This window comes from Pristiophorus japonicus, chromosome 3, assembly GCF_044704955.1.
Source record: "Pristiophorus japonicus isolate sPriJap1 chromosome 3, sPriJap1.hap1, whole genome shotgun sequence".
In the NCBI taxonomy this organism is placed as follows: Eukaryota; Metazoa; Chordata; class Chondrichthyes; family Pristiophoridae; genus Pristiophorus; species Pristiophorus japonicus.
The window spans coordinates 205,177,159-205,205,018 of NC_091979.1; the positions used below are offsets into that span (position 1 = coordinate 205,177,159).

A 27,860-nucleotide genomic window follows, 5' to 3' on the forward strand; every position below is an offset into this window, starting at 1 on the left:
ACCTCTTAGCTTCCTCCTCACAGCTCACACTGCCACCCAGCTTAGTGTCATCTGCAAACTTGGAGATATTGCATTCAATTCCTTCGTCCAAATCATTGATGTGTATTGTAAATAGCTGGAGTCCCAGCACTGAATCCTGCGGTACCCCACTAGCCACTGCCTGCCATTCTGAAAAGGACCCGTTTATTCCTACTCTTTGTTTCCTGTCTGCCAACCAGTTCTCTATCCACGTCAATACATTACCCCCAATACCATGTGCTTTAATTTTGCACACTAATCTCTTGTGCGGGAACTTGTCAAAAGCCTTTTGAAAGTTCAAATACACCACATCCACTGGTTCTCCCTTGTCCACTCTACTAGTTACATCCTCAAAAAATTCTAGAAGATTTGTGAAGCTTGATTTCCCTTTCATAAATCCATGCTGACTTGGACCGATCCTGTCACTGCTTTCCAAATGCGCTGTTATTACATCTTTAATAATTGATTCCAACGTCTTCTCCATTACCAATGTCAGGCTAACCGGTCTATAATTCCCTGTTTTCTCTCTCCCTCCTTTTTAAAAAGTAGGGTTACATTAGCTACCCTCAAATCTATAGGAACTGTTCCAGAGTCCATAGAATGATGGAAAATGACCACCAATGCATCCACTATTTCTGAGGCTACTTCCTTAAGTACCCTGGGATGCAGACTATCAGACCCTGGGGATTTATCGGCCTCCAATCCCATAAAGTTCACTAACACAATTTCCTGATTAATAAGGATTTCATTCAGTTCCTCCTTCTCGCTAGACCCTCGGTCCTCTAGTATTTCTGCAAGGTTATTGGTGTCTTCCTTAGTGAAGACAGAACCAAAGTATTTGTTCAATTTGTCTGCCATTTCTTTGTTCTCCATTATAAATTCACCTGATTCTGATTGCAAGGAACCTACATTTGTCTTCACTAATCTTTTTCTCTTCACATATCAATCGATAGGAAGTTTGCACAGGAGTTCTGCTGCAGAGGATTCAGATCGGCACTTTAATGGAGGCCTACAGAAGAAGACTGACGGCATGCACAATGAAATACTTGGTGCACTGGGAAGCCTGCCAGAAAGCTTGTGTGCAATGTCAGGGAGCACGGAAGAGTTGTGGCACCAACTTGGCACAGGGCTTTGTGCAGAACTTGGAATATGCAAGTGGTGGGCAACTCCATTAGCACACTTGTGAAGCCAACTTGGTAAGGTGTCTGATGGCCGATATCTCAGCTTCCATTGCTGCACAAGCAGAAGCCACCCAGCACTTGAGTGCTGCAGTGGCAGCTCAGACCTCTGTCATGCAAGTTTAGCATTCTGCCACATAAGTTCAGACTGCTGCCATTGTGACTGTGGTTACCGTAAAGGGGCTTGCAGGGTGCCACATCAGCCCAGCAATCTGTCCTCCAACAGATTACTAGGATTGTTGAGGCACCGCCCCGGAGAGTAGAAGTGGCTCCGTGGAGCATAAGCCTGCTGTCCTCTCTCAGGATGATATTTGTCCTCCCACTCCTGTTGCTCTCCAGTGCCCTTGCCAGCCAGCCAGCTCAGACAGCTGCCGTCCATGCCGAAATGGTGCAGATCAAAGCCGGACCTTCTAGCCCAGAGCTGCTCCAGGTCACCCTCCAAGGCTATCTGCAGTGTCCCCCACTGAAAGTCAACAGCCTTCCACCAGCCATGCTGCAGCCACTGGTGTAGCACTACAATTTGGAATGTTTATTTTGTGTTGGCTTTTTTGTTGTATTGTGGGCAAGTGGAAGCTGTGATGGTCAGTAACAGAGGGAAGGTAAGATGTGGCACTGTTGGTGAATGAGGAATTGGGGTTGCATTTATTGGTATCGTAGCCGGAGGAGTTGGTCATGGACAACCTGGCCAGAAAGGCGCTGTCTGGGTTGGCTTCTCCCTTCCTCTTCCTCATCCTCCTCCTCTTCCTCCTCTTGAGCTGGTTACCATGGAGCTGGTAGCAGGGCTGTGCCCTCATGATGGCTAGGGTGTGCGATCTTAACACCTGCTCTGCCAAGCACTGCAGGGATCCTCCAGAGCGGTTCAGGCAGTGGAAGCATTGCTTCAGCACACCAATGGTCTTCTTGATGATATTTTGTGTGGGAGCATGGCTTTTGTTGTATGAATGCTGCCCACATGTGCGTGGGTTGCGTACCAAGTCATGAACCGTGTTGTTAACGATAGCCCTTGTCACCCAATAGCCATTCTTTGGTTTGGCTTTGTGGCGCAAATGCAGACGGCACAGCGAACTGCCATAGAATGAAGGCATCATGACTGCTGCCAGCATACCGGGCATTGACCTGCAGGGTCGCTGAGTATGGTCACACACCAGCTGGACATTGAAGAAGTGGAATCCCTTTTGGTTGCAGTACATCTCAGAGCTGTCATGCGGCACCCGCAAAGCGACATGCATGCAGTCAATGGCACCCTGCACCATGGGGAATCCTGCAATCCTTGCAAAGCCATGTGCTAGCTCCGCTCGCTGCTGTCTGGCTCGAGTGAATGAAATGTATTCAGCTCTCTTAGAATACAGAGCCTCAGTTACCTCCCTTACGCAGCAGTTTACGGAAAACTGGAAGATGTTGCAAATATCTTATGCTCCAGGCCTGGAAGGAACCCGATTCTTTAAGGTTCATGGCCACTGTGACCTTCACAGCCACTGGCGATGGAGCTCTTGCCCTGCTCTGAGGCTGAGATTGTGGCTGCAGCAGGTGGTAGATTTCAGTGAGTACATCCTTGGTGAAGCACAAGCATCTGACACACTGTTTCTCACTCAGGTTCAGGTAGGCATATTGCTTCCTAAACACCCTGGGCAGAAATGACCTCCTGCTGAGAGCTCGTCTTTCCCTCTTCCTCCACCCTCTTCCAGCAGCATGTCCTGCTCTGTGTCACTCTGCTAATTCTCCCTGTCACGCTGTAGGCCAAGTGGAATTCCTGCTCCTTCACCCATGTCTGGGAGCAATTGGTTTGTGCAGAATCCTTGAAGTCAGGACAAAGTCCTTCAGCATTTGCCACACCACTGCCTGTTAGAAACTTTAAATAACTCTAGAAAATACCAACCATTTCTACAAACGCAGTAAGTGCAGGAGAAATCAATCAGCAACTAACCTGTAAGTAGCTGATGATCCCTTTAAATAGTGCTAGCGGGGGGTCCTTCCGGCTGCTGAACGCATGTTCAGCTGTGCAAGATTAAGAGAGGGTGTTAGCTGGAGCGTTGAGCTCCAAAATGGTGCCAAATCAGCATTACACGCTGATGATGTCACGATCTGCCTACTCTGCATACTTGAAGCGCAAGCTCCCTGCGATTGTGCTTATGCCACACTCAAGATAGTGTCCAATGCGGTCTGCAGCGGACACCATTTTGGAACCAAAATGACAATCATAGCGGCCAAACAATGGGCGTTATGGAGCCAAATTTTATGGCCTTTGTGTTTACTGCAGCTTGACTGGAATTAATGGCCACAAAATGCCAAGCTCTGTAATCTGCTGCTGAATTGTGGGAGAGACGGAGCCCCAGTCGCTTTTTGGCCAATACTTACCCCACCAAAAATCCTTGGTTGAGCTAATTTTAATATTGCTAAGCAGGACAAAGGCATAGGTCCCACCAACAATTGATGCACTGCGCCTGGAAGGCCCAGAAAATACATGGTAGGACGAAAGAAAGAAGAAAGAAAAACTTGCATTTCTATAGCACCTTTCATGACCTCAGGGTGCCCAAATAACTTTGCAACCAATGAAGAACTTTGAGGAGTAGTCACTGTTGTAACTTATAAAATGCAGCAGCAAAGTTGTGCACAGTATGCTCCCACAAACAGCAGTGAGGTAATGACCAGATAAATATTGGCCAGGACACAGGGGAGAACTCCTCTTCTTTGAAATAGTGCATTGGGACCGTTTACGAGGGCAGAAAAGGCCTCCGTTTAATGTTTCATCCACAAGTGGGCACCTCCAACAGTGCAGCACTCCGTCAGTACTGCACTGGAGTGTCAGCTTTGATTGTGTGCTCAAGTCTCTGGAGTGGGACTTGAACTCGCAACCTTCTAACTCATAGGCGAGAGTGCTGCCAATGAGCTACGGCTGATACCCAGAAGAGGAAGTACTTCTGGGATGCAGCTGCAACCTTTAAAGCTGGACTACTCTTAAAATAGAATTAGTAGGTAGCAAGCTGAAGAAAAGTCTCCAACAGGAACAAATTAAAGGTGACCAGCAAACCTCTCAGAGAGTGATATACATAGTCTTCTGACTCACATAAGGTACAGAATGAAAAGCAAGGAACCTGCCAATACAGCAGTCAGAACCATGGCATAGGCAGTGAGTAGCAATTCCCAAACCCCCAGGACCCCTCCTCAGTGCATAAATAAGTTTAATGACCTCACAAGGTCAACAAAGGTAAGTGTGATTGCAGCAAGCTGACATTATTCTGTTGTAGTCAGAGTGCAGACTAATACTAACTTAAAAGTGCAGTCACACACAAAAATATATAACCCTGTGAGGTAAAGGCTCCTGTGTGCAGAGACTCCTTCACATGGAAAAAGTCAATTATATGGCTGTAGAGTTCTACAATGCAAGCATGCCCTTTGAAGCCTTATTTTCTCAATGGAAATTCCATAAAAGAAGTGATGAGCAATCTCCAATAGTTGTCAAATCAACCCGTCTGTGCTTGAAAATTACAAGCTATTGTTCTCATGCAGGAACATTTACACATAATTCGTATGAATGCCAAGCTACAGACGGAGAAACAGCAGACATCCTTCTATTAAGCTAGCAAGAGCGGGTACAGAGATACTGGAATCCCACTCTGCAGAGCTAGCAGGGCAAGGAGACAGGGACAGCTTCGACCCCTTACCGGCTGGCGGCGACCCCTTTTCTACCCCATGGGGGAAATTGCCCCGCAGGAGAGCAGCCGCCGCCAGTCGGCAACACTAACAGCTTTGCGTGGAAGCTGCCAGGATGTCTGTTGTTTCTCCGTCTGTAGCTTGGCATTCATACGAATTATGTGTAAATGTTCCTGCATGAGAACAATAGCTTAAAGGGGAGGATGCACCATTGTGGCCACAATTTTCTTTTAATTGTCAGCCGACTCTGCAGTCGGCCGAAAATGGCGGCCGTGGGTTTGGCCGAGCCGCCAATAGGCAGCCTGGCACCCCCTCTTGGCTGACCTGACTGAACTCTTCCCTGGTGGCCCAGTGGGTGCTAGGTCTCGCTAGACCTCACAGCATTCCTCCCCTTTAACTGAAGGGGCGGGACATTGCTTCACATTAGTGCGACGCGGACGTGCCGCGATGCGCTGATGTCATCACCGCCATGCTGCCCACTCCCGACGCGAAACCGCCCCTCCACCGCCTCAAACAGCGCCCCAAAGCGCTGGGAGGTGGTGTCACAGTTAAAGAAACAAATTTTACGACTCTTCCCTCCGACTTCAATGGGGTGCCGAAGAAAAACACCACATTTTTTTTAACATGGCCATCACCTCCCCATTAAGTAGTACCCTGAGAGCGGCCTGCAGCCTGGTTCACATCCCCTGAAGCTGTCGCTGGCATCGCCTGGCGCAGCTTCAGGGTGTGCTGCCCAATTTTTGTTGCGGGGCAAAAATGGGGAGATGCGCAAGTGGGGGACGCAAATGACCTGAATTTCTAAGCCTAAGTCCCACACTGGGGACCGCAGAGACTCTCCTATAGAATAGTGAAGTGGTGTCAGCCGTGGATCAGTGGTAGCATTCTCACCTCTGAGAAGGTTATAAGTTCAAGGCCCTCTCCAGAGACTTCAGCACATAATCTAGGCTGACACTCCAGTGCAGTACTGAGCAAGTGAAGCACTGTCAGAGATGTCGCCTTTCGGATGAGACATTAAACTGAAGTCCCATCTTCCCTCGCAGGTGGATTAAAAGAGCCCAAGGTACTATTCAAAGAAGAGCAGGAAAGTTCTCCCTGCTGTCCTGGCGAATATCTATCCCTCAAACAACATCACAAAACAGATTATCTGGTCATTATCACATTGCTGTTTGTGGGATCTTGCTGTGCACAAATTGACTGCCATGTTTCCTACATTACAACAGTGACTACACTGCAAAAGTACTTCAATGGCTGTGAAGCGCTTTGAGACTTCCTGAGGTTTTAAAAGCGCTATACAAATGCAAGTCATTCTTTTTCTTAGCTCGTCAAAGGTTTCTGGGTTGAACCATTGCCTCCTACACATAACTCCAGGAAAATATTTAAAACATCATGTGGTCTCTAGACTCTGGTGGCTGGGAATCCATCTGCAGGAGAGCCTGGATCTCCTCCAGTGCTGCCTCATGAGCCTGACCTCCCGTGTTCTCTGCTGTTTCTCATGTTAGATGGGCAGTTCTTTGGGTCTAAGTGATAGAATTTAGGAAGGCCAACTTCATCCTGGACCAAACCAACATCTGTATGACTGCACTCTTGTTTGTGCGGGCGCATCTTACATGTTCCCTCATTGAGGGTGTAACTTAAATGGGGCGTAAAACCAATGGATAATATCGCCTACAAAATTTCCAGACCACCTAATTATATTTGCTGGGTTTACACCTTCAGAAAGTCGAGGCGCATGTTTTTAGAATGCATGAATGCATATGGAATTACAGTTTATGATACAAGTGGAAAAATAAAATGCTGAAATTCAAGATTCAAATCATCAAGAAAGTTAATCAAATCTGAGTTATCCTGGAATGGAGAGACAGAAGGCACGATTTTCCAGACCCAGGGATTACTGATTTCCCCAGAAAGCAAGATCTGGAATAAAGAGCGGAGACTGTTGGGACCCATCCCCTATTTACGTTGCCTCAGGATTTCTATTTTTTCCCTTGGATGGTGCTGGGCCTGTGCCTGCAGTAGTTGCAAGTCAGTTGCACGCACGCTAATGATGCAGAAAAGCCACATCTGGCCTCACATCTAATTTTTCTGATGAAATGCTCATTGGGCCCCCCTATGAACCACCTTTTATGGGCTGCCCTGTGACTTCTGCTGACTGATCGGTCTTCAGGAACAGCTGGGGCAAGCCAATGACTGGTAGCCGGAGTCTGCATGCTGATAACCTCCATCACCAGCCTGTAGGCCCAATCTTGGAGACCCAATATTCAGTTACAGACCTAAGGCTCCTGATGTATGACCAATTTGACCCTGAGTTGAGGTTCCGACCCCATATCCTTTCCATCACAAAGACCACCTACTTCCACCTCTGTAACATTACCCGTCTACACCCCTGCCTCTGCCCATTTGCTGCTGAAACCCTCATTCATGCTTTTGTCACCTCTAGACACGCATATGCTCTCCTGGCCAGCCTCCTATCTCTCACCCTCCATAAACTTGAGCTCATCCAAAACTCTGTATTCTAACTTGCACTAAGTCCCGTTCACCCATCACTCCTGTGCTTGCTGACTTACATTGATTCCTGGTCCAGTAACGCCTTGATTCAAAAATTATCATCCTCATTCCATGGCCTTGCCCCACCCTAGCTCTGTAAACCTCCTCCAGCCATACAACTCACCAAGATCTCCATGTTCCTCCAATACTGGCCTCTTGTGCATCCCCCATTTTCTTCACCATTGGTGGCTGTGCCTTCAGTTATCCACGCTCTATGCTCTGGAATTCTCATCCCAAACCTCTTTGTCTATCCACCTATCTCTGCTCCTTTAAGATGCTCCTTTAAACCTAACTCTTTCACCAAGCTTTTGGCCACCTATCCTAATGTCTCAATCTTTGGCTCGGTGCCAATTTTTCTCTGGTAAGCTTTTGTAAAGTGCCCCGGGTCGATTTACTATGGTCAGAACATGTGGAGTCAGAGAACAAGTAGAAGAATGAATAGCAAGCTGGCTACAAAACAGAAAACAGAGAGTAGGGGTTAAGGTCTGCGGGCCGTATCTGGCCTGCTTGTTCATTCACCCTTTCCTTCAACGACTGTCTGTCCCACCTGTGACAAAGACTGTAATTCCCATATTGGACTGTTCAGTCACCTAAGAACTCATTTTTAGAGTGGAAGCAAGCCTTCCTTGATTTCGAGGGACTGCCTATGATGATGATGCTTTTTCATTCTATCCCACTGCTGGAGCGCGAGCTGCACAGACGTCTGAGTCTTGCGATTGGGGGCTCGAGGAGAGCTCTGTCAGGGTTATGGCGGCCTGGGAGTAGGCTACGACCCTGAACCAGGGCAATTAAAAAAAATAAAGCTGTCGGGACTGCTGCAGATCTGCTTCCTTTTTGTGCCTTGGAGTCGGCCTAACAGCTGTCTGCGTCTCGCTCGCCCATCTGGCTACGTGAGCCATTTCTCAAAAAACCACCAGATCCATCGCCTATTGCTGGCTGTTGGGATGCTGTGGTGAGTGCGTACTGGACATTCCTCTTCCATCGAATCATGGCTGCTCACTTCAACGACTCTTAGTTTTATCAAAGAAAGAGACTGGGGCTGCATCTTTCCTCTCCAAAACAGGTAAGGGTTTATTAATCCAATGAAATAGTAATCTGCAAAAAATTCAATATGTTACATAGGTTGCACAAAAAAAGCCCATGGGATCCAGGGCAAAGTGGCAAGTTGGATCCAAAAATGGCTCAGAGGCAGGAAGCAAAGGGTAATGGTTGATGGGTGTTTTTGTGACTGGAAGGATGGTTCCAGTGGGGTTCCGCAGGGCTCAGTACTTGGTCCCTTGCTTTTTGTGATATACATCAATGATCTAGACTTGAATATAGGCGGTATGATTAAGAAGTTTGCGGATGATACTAAAATCGGCCACGTTGTTGATAATTAAGAAAAAGCTGCGGACTGCAGGAACATATCAATCAACTGGTCAGGAGGGAAAAACAGTGGCAAATGGAATTTAATCCAGAGAGATGCGAGGTAATGCATTTGGGGAGGGCTAAAGAAAAGGGAATACACATTAAATGGTAGGATATTGAGAAGTGTATAGGAACAAAGGGACCTTGGAGTGCATGTCCACAGATCCCTGAAGGTAGCAGGCCAGGTGGATAAGATGGTTAAGAAGGCATATGGGATGCTTGCCTTTATTAGCCGAAGCATAGAATACAAGAGCAGGGGGGGTTATGTTTGAACTGTATAAAACACTGGTTAGGCCACAGCTTGAGTACTGTGTGCAGTTCTGGTCATCACATTGCAGGAAGGACGTGATTGTATTGGAGAGGGTACAGAGGAGATTTTTGAGGATATTGCCGGGAGTGGAGAATCTAAGCAATGAGGACAGATTAGATAGGCTGAATTTGTTTTCATCGGAACAGAGGAGGCTGAGGGGAGATCTCAATGAGGTGTATAAAATTATAAGGGGTCTAGATATAATGGATAGAAAGGGCCTATTTCCATAAGCAGAGGGGTCAACAACCAGGGGGCATAAATTTAAAGTAATTGGTAGAAGGTTTAGAGGGGATTTGAGGAGAAGTTTTTTCACACAGAGGGTTATGGGATCTGGAACTCACTGCCTGAAAGGGCTGTAGAGGCAGAAATCCTCACCACATTTAAAAAGTACTTGATGTGCACCTGAAGTGCAGGGTTACAGACCTCGAGCTGGAAAGTGGGATTAGGATGGCTAGCCTCTTGTTGGCCGGCATGGACACGTTAGGCCGAAATGGCCTCCTTCCGTGCTGTAAACTTCTATGATTCTATGAGAAGTGAAAGTGGATAGACAAATGTGCAGCTCGAGCTCTGGCTCGCGTTTTATTTCTGACCCATCCAGGGGGTCGGATAGAATGACTTGGCGAGCCTGATAGGCCATATTTTGCCCACCACTGATATAGATAGAGAGGGATGGGTGGAGGTGCAAGGTAAGTTTGTGTGTGAAGGATGTGGAGGAGTAGGGAAGGCAGAGTAATGGGGTTGTGATGAGAGACATAGCAAGATGAGGTTGAGTGTGACTTTGTACTAACGTTTCATGATCTACTGAGATCATTGAAACGTTTATAGAACTGCACCCAGGTCCTCCTGACGACATCCCTGCTTGTGCTCTCCTCTGCAATGTGCAAACCAGGCTGTGTTGATCTCCTGGGGAGGTCTCTTCCGTCCCTGCGTGCTGTGACTCCCTCCATAATCATAAGCATATGGAGGAAGTCATGGGAGAGCCAGGGTGCAGCCCTGTGCCTTTGTGCAGTCATTGTCAGTGTTGCAGCACCTCAATGCTGGAGAGCACTGACAGCACAAATGTCAAATTAAAGTTGGCCATGGTCCCTTTAAGGAAACCGGCTCTTGATGTGTCATCAAATCACAGCACCAGACCCACTTCCTCTAATTGGCCGGTAAACCCGCTGGGCGGGCTTAACAACCCCATCAAGGGAAATTCATTTTGCAGAGCTGGATGGAGCCAGCATTGGGGCCGTGACCCGCCACCAAGGTCGCCTGCCATGTACCTGCTGAGATTAGTAAAATCCCGGTCATCGTTGTAGGAATACATTTTCAAACATTGTTAATTACATATACAATATTGTATAGATAGCGAAAACAATGGTTTGCTCCACTTCCGGAACCCAGAGTACGACGACAGAGGGGTTCTCATTGCCGTCTTAGACACGGGAGTGGATCCCATAGCATAACAACTCCAGATAATGGCATGCAATTGTAGCTCAGGCCTTGTGAGGCCTCAGGCTCCCATATGCAGCACACTAAATAGAGAATACCTCTTGCATCGGAGGACTTGTAGACTTGAGCCACATAGACTTTTAGTATATCATGTAATCGATCGATCAATCATTTCATTCATTTAATAATGGAATATTTTAGTATTTTACATGACATTTTGAGTATTTAAGATAGTATCTGACTACTATTTGAACTAATATTTATGTTTATGCAATGTTCCCTCTAATTTTCTTTTCGTGCACGCTCCCTTGAACTTAGCATGTGCAGTATCTCTTTCAGTGGCAGGAACTGGTGAACGGCCTGCACGGGACCTCGCGATTTGTACACGACCATATGGCTGTGCACCTTAGGGGGAACATTGGTGTACGGCCCTCAACAGCTCACCAAAACTTGTTAAGTGGCCATCCAGCCCAAATAATTGCCCACCCATGGGTTAAGGATACTTACCCAAACTGGCAAAAGGTGGGAAGTGGTGTTCCACAGGGATTGGTGTTGGGTACACTATAGTTCACCATTTACATAAACAAGTTGGACTCAGGAATCGGAAGTGCAATTTCAAAATTTGCGCACAACACAAAATTAGGGTGTTGTAGTTAATACAGAGGACGACTGTGACAAAATGCAAGAGGATATTAATAAATTGCAGAATGAGCGTGTAACTGCCAATGAACTTCAATATAGAGTAGTGTGAGTTGGTGCATTTTGGTTGAGGGGGTAAGGAAGCCATACATCCTTGGAAAATAAGTGGAATAGAGGAACAGAGGGATCTTGGGGTACAGATACACAAATCATTTAAAGTAGTGATGCAGGTTAAAAAGGCTATTAACAAAGCAAACAAAGCACTGGGATTTCATTTCTAGAGGGATAGAATTGAAAAGTAGATAAGTTATGCTAAACTTGTATAGAACCTAATTTAGACCACACTTGGAGTACTGTGCACAGTTGTGGAGGCCGAAATTGCCCTCCGCCCCAAACAGGGCGCACTTAACGTTTTTTAAGTGTTTGCTCTGCCCCAATGTATGGGGTAGAGAATCTGGCAGAATTTAGCGCTTTATGTATTTTTGCAGCTGGGCGGAAGTGCCGTTCTGTCGGGCCGGCCGTCATTCCAAGTCATTAGCACCATGCTGAAGACGTCAGTGCATTGCTGATGACATCAGCACTGATGCGTCACAATGTCACTCCCCTTCAGTTAAAGGGGAGGGCCACTGTGAACTCTGCAGCCACTTTAGTGACACCCACTGGGCCACCAGGGAGGGTTTCGGCTGGGCCAGCGGCCCGGCGCACAAGAGGGGATGACGGGCTGCCTGTTGGCGGCCCGCTGAACCCGAAGCAGCCATTGTGGGGCCGACTTTGGAGTCGGCTGACAATTAAAATAAAATGGCAGCCGCGGCAGTGTGCCCTCCCCTTTAAAGGTGGACGTGCTGCACAGCAACAAGAAGCTTCCTGCTGGGGAAAGCTGTCGAGGCCACCGAGCGGCGGCCAATCCGCTACCACGAGGCAATTTCCCACGCGGGGCGGAAAGGGGGTCGCCGCAGGTTGGCAAGGGTTCAGCGTGTGCTATCGGGGCGGAAAGATGGCCGTGGCGGTTCCGTACACCGCTCCAAAAATAATGGAGGGGAATTTTGAAAATGTCGGCCACTCTGCGCCGTCTGAGTGGTGAGTCCTTACCGACCTGTGGCCGCCTCTTTGAGATGGTCACAGCTCTTATAGAAAGGGGCAATTTTGGCCCAATGGTCTTTTTATTACAAAAAGGATTTAGAGGCACTGGAGAAGGTGCAAGAAAGATTTACAAGGATGATACCAGAACTGAGAGGTATACCCATCAAGGAAGATTGAACAGGCTGGGGCTCTATTCTTTGGAAAAGAGAGGTTGAAGGGTGACCTAAGAGAGGTCTTCAAAATTATGAAAGGGTTTGATAGGGTAAATGTAGAGAAGATGTATCCACTTGAGGGAAGCTCAAAACCAGAGGCTATAATTTGAAGATAGTCACTAATAAATCCAACAAGGAATTCAGGAGAAACCTCTTTACGTAGAGAGTGGTTAGAATGTGGAACTTGCTACTTCAAAGAGTAGTTGAGGGAAGTAGCATAGATGCATTTAAGGGGAATTTGGATAAACACATGAGGGAGAAAGGAATAGAAAGTTTTACTGATAGGGTTAGATGAATAGGGGTGGAAGGAGGCTCGTGTTCAGCATAAACATGGACCAGTTGGGCTGAATGACCTGTTTCTGTGCTGTGCTTTTCATGTAATTCTAAGTAAAGGCACTATATAAATGCAAGTTGTTGTTATTCCATTCAGTCACTTAGTGAATAAAGAAATGATATAAAATTCAAGTTTTGATTGTATCGGTAATGCTGTCAGTCAGTGATAAGTAAAGCTTTTCTAAAGCACACTGTGCACTGGAGGTGTATTACACAAGTAAAACACCAACAGAAATCATGAATACACTGAATTTGGTTGTTCATAGCTGTTCCTATTGTTCAGAGTTTGTATTTCCTAATTAATTGGTATAAAATACAACTGATCTCGGGTGTGATCATGGGGAAACCTCTTGCCTCGACTGCATCCACAATTGTGAAGTTATAATGGGGGTGAAATGCTCTTGGCTGGGAGCGCAAAACGGGAGATAGTGATTCGGCAGCATATTTTACATAACGCCCAATTTTCTTTTCCATTGAAATCATGGAAATAAAAGTTGGACATGGTGCGTAACGGGCTGCAGATTTGCTATCGGCCATTTTGCGTAACTACCCAAGTCACATTTCATGTCCAATTTTCTTTACAAAGTGAGAGATTGGGAAATGTTGGTGTACAGAGGGACCTGGGTGTCCTTGTACACAAATCACAGAAAGTTAACATGCAGCTACAGCAAGCAATGAAGAAAGCAAATGGTATGTTAGCCTTTATTACAAAAGGTTTGGAGTACAAGAGTATAGATGTTTTGCTGCAATTATATAGATCTTTGATGAGACCACACCTGAAGTACTGTGCACAGTTATGAGGGGTGAAATTGTCCTGCGCCCCATTCGGGGAGCACAATTTGAATTAAATGTATATTTAGCACCCGGTGACATGGGTTGCTATCTGTCGCTGAATTAGGATCCTTGTCTGAAATAAATGTGCATGATTTGTCTCCGCAGGGCGGTAACATGATGTTAACGCTGACACGTCACAACATTCCTTCCCCTTCTTTTAACGGGGAGGGCCACTGCAAACTCTGCAGCCACTTTCCTGATGCCCACTGGGCCACCAGTGAGGGTTTCGGCCAGGCTAGTGGCCCGGCACCCAAGAGGGGGGCTAGGCTGCATGTTGGCGACCCGATTGAACCAGTGACTGCCATTGTCAGGCCGACTCCAAAGTCAGCTGACAAAAAAAGGATGGCGGCGCAAGACCGTCCCCTTTAAGGGTGACCTGTGGGCTGTCGTTGGTGCACGGCAATCTCACATCCTGTGGGGCAATTTCCCTCGTGGGGCGCAAAGGGGTTGGCACGCACGGGGTGTGTCCCTCTGCCATGGGCGAAAAGTAAGGAGCGCAGTGAAAACTCGTTTTTGCCCACAGCATCCCGGGCGCAATTCCGGACGGGTCACTTCCGTCGCCTGCTCCCGGGTGATACATCATTATAAAAGGGGAAAATTTCGGCCCCTTGGTCTCCTTACCTAGGATATGCTTACCTAAAAGCGAGTGCATCGAACGTTCACCAGACTGATTCCTGGGATGGGGGAATTATCCTATGAGGAGAGATTGAGTAGACTAGCCTATATTCTCTAGAGTTTAGAAGAATGAGAGGTGATCTCATTGAAACATATAAAATTCTTAAGGGGCTTAACAGGCTAGATGCAGGGAGAGTGTTTTCCCAGGTTGAGGAGTCTAGAACTAGGGATCACAGTCTCAGAAATAAGGAGTCGTCCATTTAGGACTGAGATGAGGAGAAATTTTGTCACTCAAAGGGTTGTGAATCTTTGGAATTATCTAACCCAGAGAGCTGTGGAAGCTCAGTCATTGAGTATATTCAAGACCGAGATCGATAGATTTTTGGATACTAAGGGAATCAAGGGATATGGGGATACGGCGGGAAAGTGGAGTTGAGGTAAAAGATCAGCCATGACCTTATTGAATGGCGGAGCAGGTTTGAAGGGCTGAATGGCCTACTCCTGCTACTATTTTTTATATTCTTATGTCTTTAATGTCTCCGCTAAATTAGGCATGTTTATTATTTTAGCATACTGATAGTTAGACCGATCCTGGGCTGGGGGGATTATCCTATGAGGAGAGATTGAGTAAACTAGGCCTATATTCTCTAGAAGTCCTGTCAGGCCACACCAAAAGTAATCAAAATTCTTGTCAACAATATTGATTCCAATGTAAAACAATGAAGCAGTTACAGGTTGAACCTCCCTTGGTACCTGGCCTGTCCCGAACGTTGGGATTTTGCTGATGAGGGGAGGTCACGTATTTGGGTGGACTGCGCCTTTAAGTGCTGTTGCTGGGGTAAGTATGTGTGTGCGCTGATTGGCTGGACTGACTGTCAGTCAGTCAGTCAGTCAGCCAATCAGTGTGCAGGGGGCCACGAAGAACCGGTGGGCCGGGGAGCTCAGAAGAGTCGGCGGGCCCCGAAAGATCGGTAGGCCCCAGTGGACACAGAAGAGTTGGTGGACCCAGAAGAGTGGGCGGGCCTCGATGGGCCCCGAAGAGTCGAAGGGCCCCAGCGGACCCTGGTGGGCCCTGAAGAGCCGGCGGGCCTCGCAGAGTCAGCGGGCCTCAGCAGTCCTCGAAAAGTCGATGGCACCGGCAGGCTTCGAAGAGTCGGCGGGCCCTGAAAAGTTGTCGGGTCCCGAAAAGTCGGCGGGCCCCGGCGGGCCCAGAAGAGTCGGTGGGCCGAGAAGAGTCGGCCCAGCCCTGCAGAGGGAGCACTGTGGGGAGGACAGGCCGGCCCGAGGACTGTGGCTGCAGGAGTTCCAGCAGGGTGACGAGGAGCAGGTAGCCGATTGAGAAGAAAGATTATACTGGTGAGTAGAATTTTGACGGTCACGTTCTGGGCATGCGCCACTCGGCGGCCGGGAATGGTCCTGAACGAGGGGTGGTGCTGGATAAGGGAGTCCCGGATAAGAGAGATTCAACCTGTATTATGTACTCAAAATGTATAGCATACCTCAGGCTTGTTACATTCAAATTAATAAGAAAACTTATATGTCATAAAATTTGGCAAACACCTCAATTTGAATAAAAATGATCAACCTTGTGTTCAAATTGTTCCATGGCCTCACTCCTCCCTATCTTTGCAACCTTCTCCAGCCCTACAGCTGTACGAGATCTCTCCATTCCTCCAAATCTGACCTCTTGAACATCCTCCACTTCCTTCACCCCACCATTGGCGGCCGTCTAAGCCCTAAGTGCTGGAATTTTCTCCCAAACCTCTCCACCGATCATTCCTGCTTTAAGATGCTCCTTAAAACCTACCTCTTTGACCAGGCTTTTGGTAACCTTTCCTAATATCTCCTTATGTAGCTCGGTGTCAAATGTTAGATTATGCTCCTGTGAAGTGCCTTGGTACATTTTACGACATTAAAGGCGCAATTACATACAAGTTGTGGTTGTTGTTAAAGTGGGGTGGGCAAGCATCTCTAAAGGAAAAAATAATCTGACATTCAGCTTATAGCAGGCCTTGATCTGAGAATAGATTCCATGACTACTTCGGAACTCAACTCCAAGTGAAATTGACAGGTTAATGTTGGAGCATTGCTGAAACCATTTATCAGGACAGTCAGTATGTAGGCTTTGCTGGTTTCTGAGGGAGATTTATGCATTTCAAATTTATCTTCATGGACCTTTCCTCACAATATAATCCTAGCTAAGTTTAAAAATGAATCTTCAATCACATAATTGCCTGACTGGTCCATTTTACAAACCTAGTGCAGGTTGTACCTCTCCAGTCTGGGACTCTTTAGTCCGGAAACATCCCTGGTCTGGCATCATTCCCGACAGGGGTGGCGTCCCGTGCTGTGTCCTGGGGCTGGCTGCTGCTCTTTTCCCCACTGCCTCCGGTGTTTCTTCCTAGGTCGGGGGAGTCGGCGCGTTGTGTCCTGGGGCTGGCTACTCCTTCCCCGATGTTTCCTCCTAGGTCAGGTCGGCGCGGAGAGGGAGCGAGGCCCGAGTTTTGCAGCCGGAGTGTGGCGGAGGCATTCAGGAGCCAGAGTGCTGTCATCAGGACCCGGTAAGTCTAGGATTGGCGTGACCTCCCATGGTCCGGAAAATTCTCTGGTCCAGCAGAGGTCAGATTCCAAGTGTGCCAGACTGGAGAGGTACAACCTGTAGTACAGGATAATGTTGACAGTGTATTTTACTGCAGTCGAAGATTATCTGTCAGGCAGCAATCGTCTCAGTCAGGTTTTGGTCACTGTACTCACAATAAGATTTAGAGACAATGGAAACGATACACAGAATACAACAAAGAGAAACCTGGTGGACGATATTGATCCAAGTTTATAAAATCTAAAAAGGAATCAATAAGGTGGTTGTGAAGAAGTTCTCGTAAGTAGGACATACGAATGTAAGTCCAATGTAATTCAAAGACTTCCCACTTTGATCGCTGTGGCCTAAAAAATTGACGATGTTCCAGCCTTAGCGATGTTTCAGTCTTCATGATCGCTGGGACATCGCCCATTTTTGGGATCGCGACTTTTGGCATTTTTTGGGGGGCAATAGCCTAGCGATAGCCCAGCGATGTGAAATGAGCTCTAGTGATGCGAAACGGGCCTCAGCGATGTGGAAGGCAAAGCTTCCCCAGCAACCCCCTTCTGCAATTTTTTTTGTTTTTTGGTAAACAGGTTTTCTCGCGATTCGGGAGGTCAGAGGTCATCCACGCATACACAGAAGGCAAAGAGAGGGAGAGAGAGAGAGAGAGAGAGAGAGGAGAGATTGGTGAGAGAGAGAGACAGAGAGAGACAGAGTGACAGAGAGACAGAGAGAGAATTTAGAGAGAGAGTGTGAGGTGATAAAAATGTCTTCTTCAGATGATAACAGTGTACATGATGTGGAGGGGGGTAGGAGGAGGGCAAAGCTCTTTTCAGAGGAGGCGAATAAGGCCCTCGTTCAGGAGGTGCACTCCCGGTGGGCACAATTAACCCGGAGTGGGCGTGGGAAACCTCCACCCCGGGTATTGTGTTCCGAACACAGATGAGACTGCACACAGGGAGGTTAAAGTAACTGTGACCTCAGTCTTTATTAAGACACTCCAGAGTGAGGAACAGGCCTAAGAGGCTGGCTTATATACAGTGCTCCCAAGGGGTGCTGGGATCCCTTGGGACTTCAGAGTATGCGCTCCCTGGTGGCGGAACATGGGAGTTCATGCTTTACAGATACACAACATCACTCCTCCACCAAAGTCAAAGTGAAAACTATTTACAAGGTGAGGCGGTCGGGAGCCTTTCTTTCCCTGGTGGACCGCCTTGGTACAAATGTCTGTTCTGGTGTGTTGGGTGTGCCCTCACTGGGCTGGCGTGTTGTTGGCCCTGCAGGGCTGCTGGGTGAGCCTGGCCTTGCTGGGCTGTTGGGCATGATGGGTTCGATTTCCTGGTCCGGGGTGGCACCGTTGATCCTTTGGGTGTGTGTTATGGACTCGAAAAAGGTGGTGTCTGCTGTGGGTTGTCCAGGGCAGTCTGTGAACCGCAGCCTCGTTTGGTCCAGGTGCTTTCTGCAAATTTGTCCATTGTCCAGTTTGACGACAAACACCCTACTCCCTTCTTCAGCTATCACCGTGCCTGCGATGCACTTGGGACCATGTCCATAGTTTAGCACATACACGGGGTCATTCAGATCAATTTCCCATGACACAGTGGCGCGACCATCGTTTACATTTTGTTGCTGCCGCCTGCTCTCTACCTGATCATGCAGGTTGGGGTGAACCAGCGAGAGTCTGGTTTTAAGTGTCCTTTTAATGAGTAGCTCAGCTGGGGGCACCCCTGTGAGCGAGTGGGGTCTCGTGCGGTAGATGAGCAGTACTCGGAACAGGCAGGTTTGAAGTGAGCCTTCTGTGACTCATTTGAGGCTCTGTTTGATTGTTTGTACTGCCCGCTCTGCCTGCCCATTGGAGGCTGGTTTAAATGGGGCCGAGGTGACATGTTTGATCCCATTGCGTGTCATGAATTCTTCAAATTCGGCACTGGTGAAACATGGCCTGTTGTCACTGACCAGTATGTCAGGCAGGCCGAGGATGGCAAACAAGGCCCTCAGGCTTTCAATGGTAGCGGTGGCAGTGCTTCCCGACATTATTTCACATTCAATTCATTTTGAAAAAGCATCCACCATCACCAGGAACATTTTACCGAGAAATGGGCCCGCATAGTCGACATAGATCCTCGACCATGGTCTGGAGGGCCAGGATCACAAACTTATTGGTGCCTCTCTGGGCGCGTTGCTTAACTGAGCACACACGCTGCATTGCCATACACAGGACTCTAAGTCAGAGTCGATACCGGGCCACCACACGTGGGATTTGGCTATCGCTTTCATCATTACTATACAAGGTGTGTGCTCTGGAGATCCGAGATGAACGTCTCCCTGCCATTTTTTGGTAGCACTACGCGGTTACCCCACAACAGGCAGTTTGCCTGAATGAACAGCTCGTCTTTTCGCCGCTGGAACAGCTTGATTGGCTCTTGCATTTCAATGGGGATGCTGGCCCAGCTCCCATGCAGTACACAGTTTTTTAGTAGGGACAGCAAAGGATCTTGGCTGGTCCAAGTTCTAATCTGGCGCACTGTGACAGGTGATTAATCATTTTGAAACGCTTCCATGACCATCAACAAGTCTGCGGGCTGCGCCACCATCAACAAATTTGCAGGCTGCGCCATTTCCACACCCGTGGTGGGCAATGGTAGCCGACTGAGAGCATCCGCACAGTTCTCGGTGCCTGGCCTGTGGCGAATAGTTTGGTATACGCTGATTGCGAGAGTGCCCACATTTGTATGCGGGCTGAGGCATTAGTATTTATCCCCTTGTTTTCAGCGAACAGGGATATGAGGGGCTTGTGATCGGTTTCCAGCTCAAATTTGAGGCCAACCAAGTACTGATGCATTTTCTTTGCCCTGAACACACACGCTAATGCCTCTTTCTCAATCATGCTGTCGGCCCTCTCGGACTTAGACAAGCTCCTGAAGGCATAGGCGACAGGTTGCAACTTCCCCACAACGTTAGTTTGTTGTAAGACACACCCGACTCCGTACGGCGATGCATCACATGCTAGCACAAGTCTTTTACACGGGTTATACAATACAAGCAGCTTGTTGGAGCATAAAATGTTTCTGGCTTCCTCAAAAGCAATTACTTGTTTTTTTCCCCCATACCCAGTTCTCATCTTTACGCAAAGAGGGTGCTTAACACCGGTAGGAAGTTACCAAAATAGTTGAGGAGTCCCAGGAACGACTGCAGCTCCATGACGTTCTGTGGCCTGGGCGCGTTTCTGATAGCCTCTGTCTTGGCGTGGTGTGTGGGCCGAATGTCATCCGCCACGATCCTTCTCCCCAAAAACTCCACTTCTGTTGTCATGAAGACGCATTTCGACCTCTTCAACCGCAGCCCTACGCGATCCAGCCGCTGGAGGACGTCCTCCAGATTTTGTAGGTGCTCGACGGTGTCCCGACCTGTGACCAATATGTCATCCTGAAAAACCACCGTGCGTGGTACCGACTTGAGTAGGCTTTCCACATTTCTCAGGAAGATCGCTGTAGCCGACCGAATTCCAAACGGGCATCTGTTGTAGATGAACAGTCCTTTGTGCATGTTGATGCAGGTGAGGCCCTTTGAAGACTCCTCCAGCTCCTGCGTTATGTAGGCCGAAGTCAGGTCGAGCTTGGTGAACATCTTGCCTCCTGCCAGCGTCACAAATAGGTCGTCTGCCTTAGGTTGTGGGCATTGGTCCTGTAGCGAGAAACGATTAATAGTTACTTTATAATCACCGCAAATCCTGAATGTGCCATCACTTTTGAGAACTGGAACAATCGGGCTGGCCCACTCGCTGAATTCCACTGGGGAGATGATGCCCTCGCATTGCAGCCTATCCAGCTCGATTTCCACTCTCTCCCTCATCATGTGAGGTACCGCTCGCGCCTTGTGGTGAATCGGTCGTGCCTCTGGGACCAAGTGGATCCACACCTTCGCCCCGGAAAAGTTTCCAATGCCTGGCTCAAAAAGGGAATGAAATTTTTTGAGAACCTGGGTATATGAGGCCTCATCGACATGTGATAGCGCTCAGATGTCATCCCAGTCCCAGTGGATTTTGCCCAGCCAGATCCTTCCAAGCAGTGTGGGGCCATCGCCCGGGACAATCCAGAGTGGCACTTCGTGCCCTTGTAGGTGACCTTGAACATTGCATTGCCCAGAACAGTGATAAGCTCTTTGGTATACGCTCTCAGTTTTGTGTAGACGGGGCTCAAGGCTGGTCTGAGTGCCTTGGTGCACCACAGTCTCTCAAACATCTTTTTATTCATGATGATTGGCTAGCGCCAGTGTCCAGTTCCATGGCTACGGGTAAGCCATTCAATTTTACATTTAGCATTATAGGTGGACATTTCATCAAAAATGTGTGCACCCCATGTACTTCAGCATCTGCCTCCTCCATCTGAGGCTCGAAATTGCTTTGATCCATCATGGACCAATTTTCCTCTGCCACGTGGTGGTTAGCAGGTTTTGCAGAGCTAGCATCTCGTCTGCAAGCTCATTGGAGGTGCCCCATTGTTTCACAGCTCTTGCAAACATACTCTTTGAAGCAACATGAATAGGCTGAATGGAAGCCTCCACAATGCCAACAAGGTGTGAATTGCCTTGCATTCATCCTTTGTTGCGGACTCTGTGTCATCTGGGTCACATGAGGCCTGCTGGCAGTTGCAGATCGTGGGTTCTGTCCTGTCCATTTCTGCTTGCAAACACAGTTCCAGTTAGTTTATGAACATTGCTAGCACTTGTGTGCTGAGAGATTTGTTTAGTGTTATCACTGGTAGATATAAACGCCTGTGCTATCACAATGGCCTTACTGAGGGTCGGTGTCTCTACAGTCAAAAGTTTTCGTAGGATGGTCTCGTGGTCAATGCCCAGTACAAAAAAGTCTCTGAGCATTTGCTCCAGGTAGCCATCAAACTCACAGTGTCCTGCAAGTCGCCTTAGCTCGGCGACGTAGCTCACCACTTCCTGACCTTCAGATCGCTGGCATGTGCAGAACCGATACCGCGCCATCAGCTCGCTCTCCCTTGGGTTAAGATGCTCCCGAACCAGTGTACACAGCTCCTCATACGACTTATCTGTGGGTTTCACCGGAGCCAGAAGATTCTTCATGAGACTATAGGTCGGTGCCCCGTAGACCGTGAGGAGGACCGCTCTCCTTTTTGCAGCGCTTCCTTCTCCGTCCAGCTCATTGGCTACAAAGTACTGGTCTAGCCGTTCGACATAGGCTTCCCAGTCCTCACCCTCTGAGAACTTCTCCAGGATGCCCACAGTTTGCTGCATCTTTGCGTTGGATTCGTATACTCGTCACCAGTTATTGTGTTCCTTACACAGATGAGACTGCATACAGGGAGGTTAAAGTAACAGTGACCTCAGTCTTTATTAAGACACTCCAGAGTGAGGAACAGGCCTTCGGGTCTGGCTTATATATAGTGCTCCCAAGGGATGCTGGGATCCCTTGGGATTTCAGGGGATAAACTCCCTAGAGGCGGAACATGGGAGTGCATGCTTTACAGATACACAACACTGGGTGTATCGGAAAATCTGGGGCGAGCTCGCCGATGTCATGTCATCGGCGTCCCATAAGGCCAAGGGATCCAACCAGTGCCGGAAGCGCTGGAACAGCTTGGTTGCTTTGGCAAGAGTAAGTAGATTTTAAATTGGAATGATCTCCCGGATTGAAATTAAGTTGGTTATTCTTGCATATATTCCCTATTAAGATTAGGGCTGGGCTCGGAACCTGCACACTTTTTACGTTTCACTGTGTCAGTCTCTCCGGCTGCTGTCACTTACACAGTCACCCAGTCTGGACTGGGGGAGAGCTGCCCTTGCTCACTGTCTGTCATGGAACTCTTTGGGACATTAGCTCCTGTCATTACCGAGTTCACCAGTTATCCTGATTCCCACCACCCCCGGGAGTCCTTCAATGGAGATTATAGTCGAGAGAGATGTTTTTGTCAAGCATTGGATATAAACATGATCTTTGTTATAACCATGCATCAATTGTGGATACAAACCCTATTAGCATATAATGTTGGAAACTGTTGTCTTTCCATGATAGTACCTCGCCAATTAGCTCATGCCATGCTCTTTTCATGTTTGCAAAGGAAGTTATCTAACAACAGGTCGGAGCAGAGGAGGGGGCACTGCTAACATGCAACCGTTTACTGACCTCGAGGAGTGTGTGGGGGGCACTTGTAGGGAGCCACAGTCGCTCGGCCACCACCCGTGGTGTTGCAGAACCCTCACATGCGTCACATGAGTAATGTGTCAAGCAGTGTTAAAGTAATGTAACATCATTTAATTATAATATACAAATGATGTCATGTTACGCATGCAGCCTCTGTGCTACTCTCAGGTTAACAACAGAACAACATGTAACAGCAGGAGCAGGCCATCTGGCCATCTGTCCCCTTCTCTGTCTGCTCCCCATAAACCTTCAATCCCTTATCATTCTGTCTATCTCTGACTGATTCAGCCTCCGCAGCTCTGGGTCACTGAATTCCACATAGATGTACTACCATATGTACAACCGTACAATGCATTATTATCTTGGTCCCATTTATTGTAGTAGTGCTGCTCCTTCTTCGTATGCCAGCACAGCGCAAGAATGTGTACACTTCCGTTTGAATAAGCTCAATTGTGTTTTGCAGGTCTCACAACACCAATGTGCAGCGAGGCAACTCGCCGTTTCACCGTCTGATTACAACGGGTGGGGAGGATGACGACACGACGCAGCCTCATGAGGAGGAGGAGGATCTGTTTGAAATGGAGGAGGATGCCCCGAGTATCTCTTTGCCTCTTCCTCATTCACCTGTGGGACCTGCGGCCACTTTGTCGGATTCGACAGAAGAAGTAGCGGGACCAAGCGGTTTGCAGCCGGTGACGCCAAGACATAGCTTAGTGCCCATGCTAACCCCACGGAGGTTGAGTCAGCGAGGTCAGCACAAGCCTCTTCTGGCAGATCAAATTGAGGGCTTGAGCAGACTGTGCATGGAGAGCGTTGCAATAAGTCGCGAGCTCCTCCAGGCGTTTGGTGTATATATGGGGATCATGTCTCGGGCAGCTGCTCGCAGTTCAGAGGATACATAGCAGATGATCCGGGAGATGCATGCACAGACCACCTCCGTCGATGCCTTGAGGCATGCGATAGTGGTGGGACACGGCACTGCACTGCAAGGTGCCATCACACCAACCACCAGCACCAGCACAGAAGCGAGTCAGCGAGCAAGTCTTCTGGCTCGGAAGGTGCTTCCACAGGAACGTCTGCCTCTCCATCACCCCAACAGCCGATCGAGCCACCGTCACCCCTACCACAGCAGGAAGTCTTGCCAAAGCCCGCTGCATGCCAGACTCATCACTGTATCCAGGGACCAAAATGGATCGGGAGGGGTTAAGACACGGGGTGTACAGGATCTGGAGGGAAACGTGACCGCAGGTAGGGAGGGAGGGTATTGTTTTATTGTTATATTTTACTGTTGTTCTTTTTTATTGTTGTTGGGTCATTGTTGCGCAGGGGTGGGTTATATTTCTGAAATCATTTTGTTACAGAATTGTTAAATTTAAAAAAATTTTTATTGAATTGTACAATTATTGTGCAGTGTCTTCTGATAACGTATAGTAAGGTAAGGTAAAACATGAATACAATTGTTGGAAAACAACGGCCAGGCCAGGCAAGATCAGGCAAGGATAAAACGTAACGCAACTGCAACTATTGTCTATCTGTAACTGTAACTGTGACTGTCCCCAATGTAAGTTAATGCAAAGCGTTCATTTATAAACTGCTAGTGCAACAGCTTTGCAGCCGCGTAACTCCCACCGGGTTTTTCTAGTCTTGCGGTGGCGGGGGGTGGGGGCGGGGGATGGGGGCGTTCGGACCATGGATTCATCGCCAGGCTGATTGTCCTTCCCTAGTCCTCACCAGCCTCCTCCTCCTCCTCCTTGTCTGCCTCTTCCGCCTCCACTCCTTCCTGAGGTAGACCGGCAGCCCCATCTGGCAATTGTTGTCCTCGCCTTATAGCTAGGTTATGCAACATGCAACATACTACAATAAACTCAGCGACCTGGTCAGGGTGGTATTGTAGGCTGCCTCTAGAGTGGTCCAGGCATCTGAAGCACGGCTTCAACACTCCAATTGTCTTTTCGACGATATTGCGTGTGGCTATGTGGCTTTTGTTGTAGCGCTTCTCGGCTTCCGGCTGGGGATTATGCAGGGGGGTCATCAGCCAGCTCGCAAGGCCATATCCTTTATCCCCCAGCATGCAACCATAACCTTGTGGCTGACTGTTCAACAGGTCAGAGGCAGTACTCTCACGTAGGATGTGCGCATCATGGATACTGCCTGGAAATTTAGCATTAAATGATGATTTGGTTGTGGTCGACAACGAACTGCACCTTCAGGGAGTGGAATCCCTTTCGGTTACGAAACTCCTCTGCATCCTTTAAAGGTGCTTTCAGGGTGATGTGCATGCAGTCTATTGCTCCCTGCACCTTGAGGAAATTTGATATTCTCGAAAAACCCAAAGCCTTCCTGGTCTGTGCCTCCCTGGTTATAGGGAAACTTATAAAGTCCATCCTGCGTGCGTAAAGGGCTTGAGTCACCTGTCGAATAGAGCAGTGAGTGGCGTGCTGAGAGATACCACAGATGATGCCAGCTGAAGCCTGAAAGGAGCTCAATGTGTAGAAGGATAGTGCCGCAGTAACCTTTACCTCAACGGGCAGTGCGGTCCTGATGGTGCTAGTAGACTGGCATATCTCATCGATGACCTCCTTTCGGAAGCGCAGTCTCCTAAGGCACGTGTTATCAGACAAGTTGAGGTAAGATTGCTTTTCCCCGTAAGTTCGTCGGGTGTATGTTCTCCTCCTCCGCCTCCGCATTAGTCTGACATCTCTTTGATTGGGCCCTTCACTAAACCCAACTTCAGCCTCCAGCATGTGAGCATTTACAAGTAATGGTAGAGAAGTTATAGACCCCATCACTATCACTATTGCTATAAATGACCTTTGTACTAAAATAAATATAAGTATAAATGTGAGTGAATCATCAGTAACTATAAGGCCCTTAAATAACTCACAAATTATAAGCCCCTTCTTTAAGCAGCCTCTCACTTCCTCCGATGTTCAAAATGGTGTCCATAGTGCCGAGTTCTGTGAGGAACACCAGGTAAAAGCAGCGATGTCTAGCGATCTTCTCGGCGAGTGATCAGCCCGGCGATGTGTGGTCGATGGACCGAAAGTTGCGCTGAGTGATGTGCTGGCGATCACCTCAGCGATGTGACACGAAAGTTGGGCTCTCAATTTTTCGGCAATGTTCCAGCCCAACTTTCCACTTTTTAAGCGAAATGGGCGATAGCCTACCTTTTTGGGCAACATATGGGCACTAGCCCAGCGATGTCAAGTGGAAAGTCTAGCCCTTAGGGTTTATTTACTTAGTTACCTTAAGATTACTTAAGATTTTTTATTAATTGATGATTGGAGAAGCATATGTACCATGATGGATTCTGCAGTCAGAGAGCAGGGAGGTTATGAAATTTGTGCCTAAGCAGAAAGAAGATTCAAAATTGCACTGGTGCTGAATATGGCTATATATGAACAAGCAAGCTGGTTGCATTGAATGGTCTTTTCGCCTTCAATATTTTACTTTATTTTGCACCTTAAAAGAAAGCAAATGTTGTGGCTTTGACAATCCGTGGATGTCCTGTCCATCTTCCATCAGTGGAATCCACAGGAAAACATTGGGAACATAGTTTCACTTGTGCTGCTATTTCTGGGAGTTTCCTGTTGCCTTATAAGGAGGCAGAACATCTGTGGGCCCTTTACAAGGCAAAGGTCGGCCAGTGGATGGAGACTGGGGCGGGGGTATCCCTAGGCCGAGAATTCATGCCCCTCAGGCTGGATTTGGACCTGGCATATGGCATATCAGTGGAGGTTGGTACGTGGCAGTCATACTGGCTTCCATAGAGCTGGATGTGGGCCCCACCAAAGGAGCTCAGGCCAGACAAGTAAACAGTGCTGGCAGGCTGCAGGTCATTGCAAAAGCAAGTTGGAAGAGGTCAAGAGTGGGCTGCAGAACCCTTGGGCCAGGACTGACGTGGAGGTATGGGGGGACGTATAAGGATGTGTGGCTACCTCTAAGAATTATGATCACTGGTTTTCCAGAATGGGCAAGACTAATTGAAATGACCAATGAGGCGACAGCAACAATGGGGAAGAGTAGCGACGTTCACAAAGACTGCAGAACCATGGACCTGGGGTGGGGTCACTATGGGTGGCTTGAGCAGTACTGTTAAATAATACAAATAATGACAGGTCAACAACAGTAAAAGAACTTAAACAAGATGGCCGACCAAGAAAAACCTTTGAAAATAAGAAATGGTCTGCAGCGCCACCTGGTGGCAGCAGTCACCGATGTTACACATGTTACAAAGCACTGAAAATTTCTATCAGGAGTGTTACCCAAAGGCGTCATAGGTAAAAAGGCAGGACATAATTACTTTTATAAAAATATATCTAATATAAATGATGTACTCACTTTGATATGTTGGGCAGGCCTTTTAGCAAAAGTTTTCAGCCTAAAAATTGGATGATGCCGCACCGATGTTACAGGCATAACACAGTCCTCGAAGCATCCAATATGGTGGTTGGTGGGTGTGCATACATTCCATGCCAGAAGTGCGCTGCCCGCCTTGTAGGTAAAGGCACAAAAATAGGCGCTCCGGGCTCGCACCTGAAACAGGCGTTAAGTCCATTGCATATGCAAATGAAGGGTCCTAATGTATTTTTGAGGACCCTTTGCCCAAACTTTGTTGCTCTGAATGCAGCCGGCACCAGGGACCAATTTCCTTAAAACGGCAGCTGGAGCCCGCGACCAAAAAGGTACATTTGTTGACAAATACTCACTTGAATGTGGAAACAGGAGGTGCAAGAGTGCTCTCAGCTCCACTGCGGTGATAAGATTGTTGCCAGCTCCTGATTGCCTCCCTCTCTCCCTACCAATCGATTACCCCTCTTCCACTCGCCCACTCCCTCCTGATCACTTCACC

At 48.1% G+C, this 27,860-nt stretch overlaps 1 protein-coding gene and 1 long non-coding RNA gene across 2 annotated transcripts in view; one reads left to right on the plus strand and one right to left on the minus strand.

The window, feature by feature from the left end:
- LOC139260081 (sperm-associated antigen 16 protein) overlaps nucleotides 1-27,860 on the minus strand; it is a 1,616,547-nt gene that overhangs the window by 238,486 nt on the left and 1,350,201 nt on the right. The window lies entirely within an intron of this gene.
- On the plus strand, nucleotides 15,484-24,302 carry LOC139259442 (uncharacterized). Its single transcript, XR_011592570.1, has 3 exons — nucleotides 15,484-15,611; nucleotides 16,661-16,816; nucleotides 23,472-24,302. It is a non-coding gene; the product is annotated as an uncharacterized lncRNA (long non-coding RNA).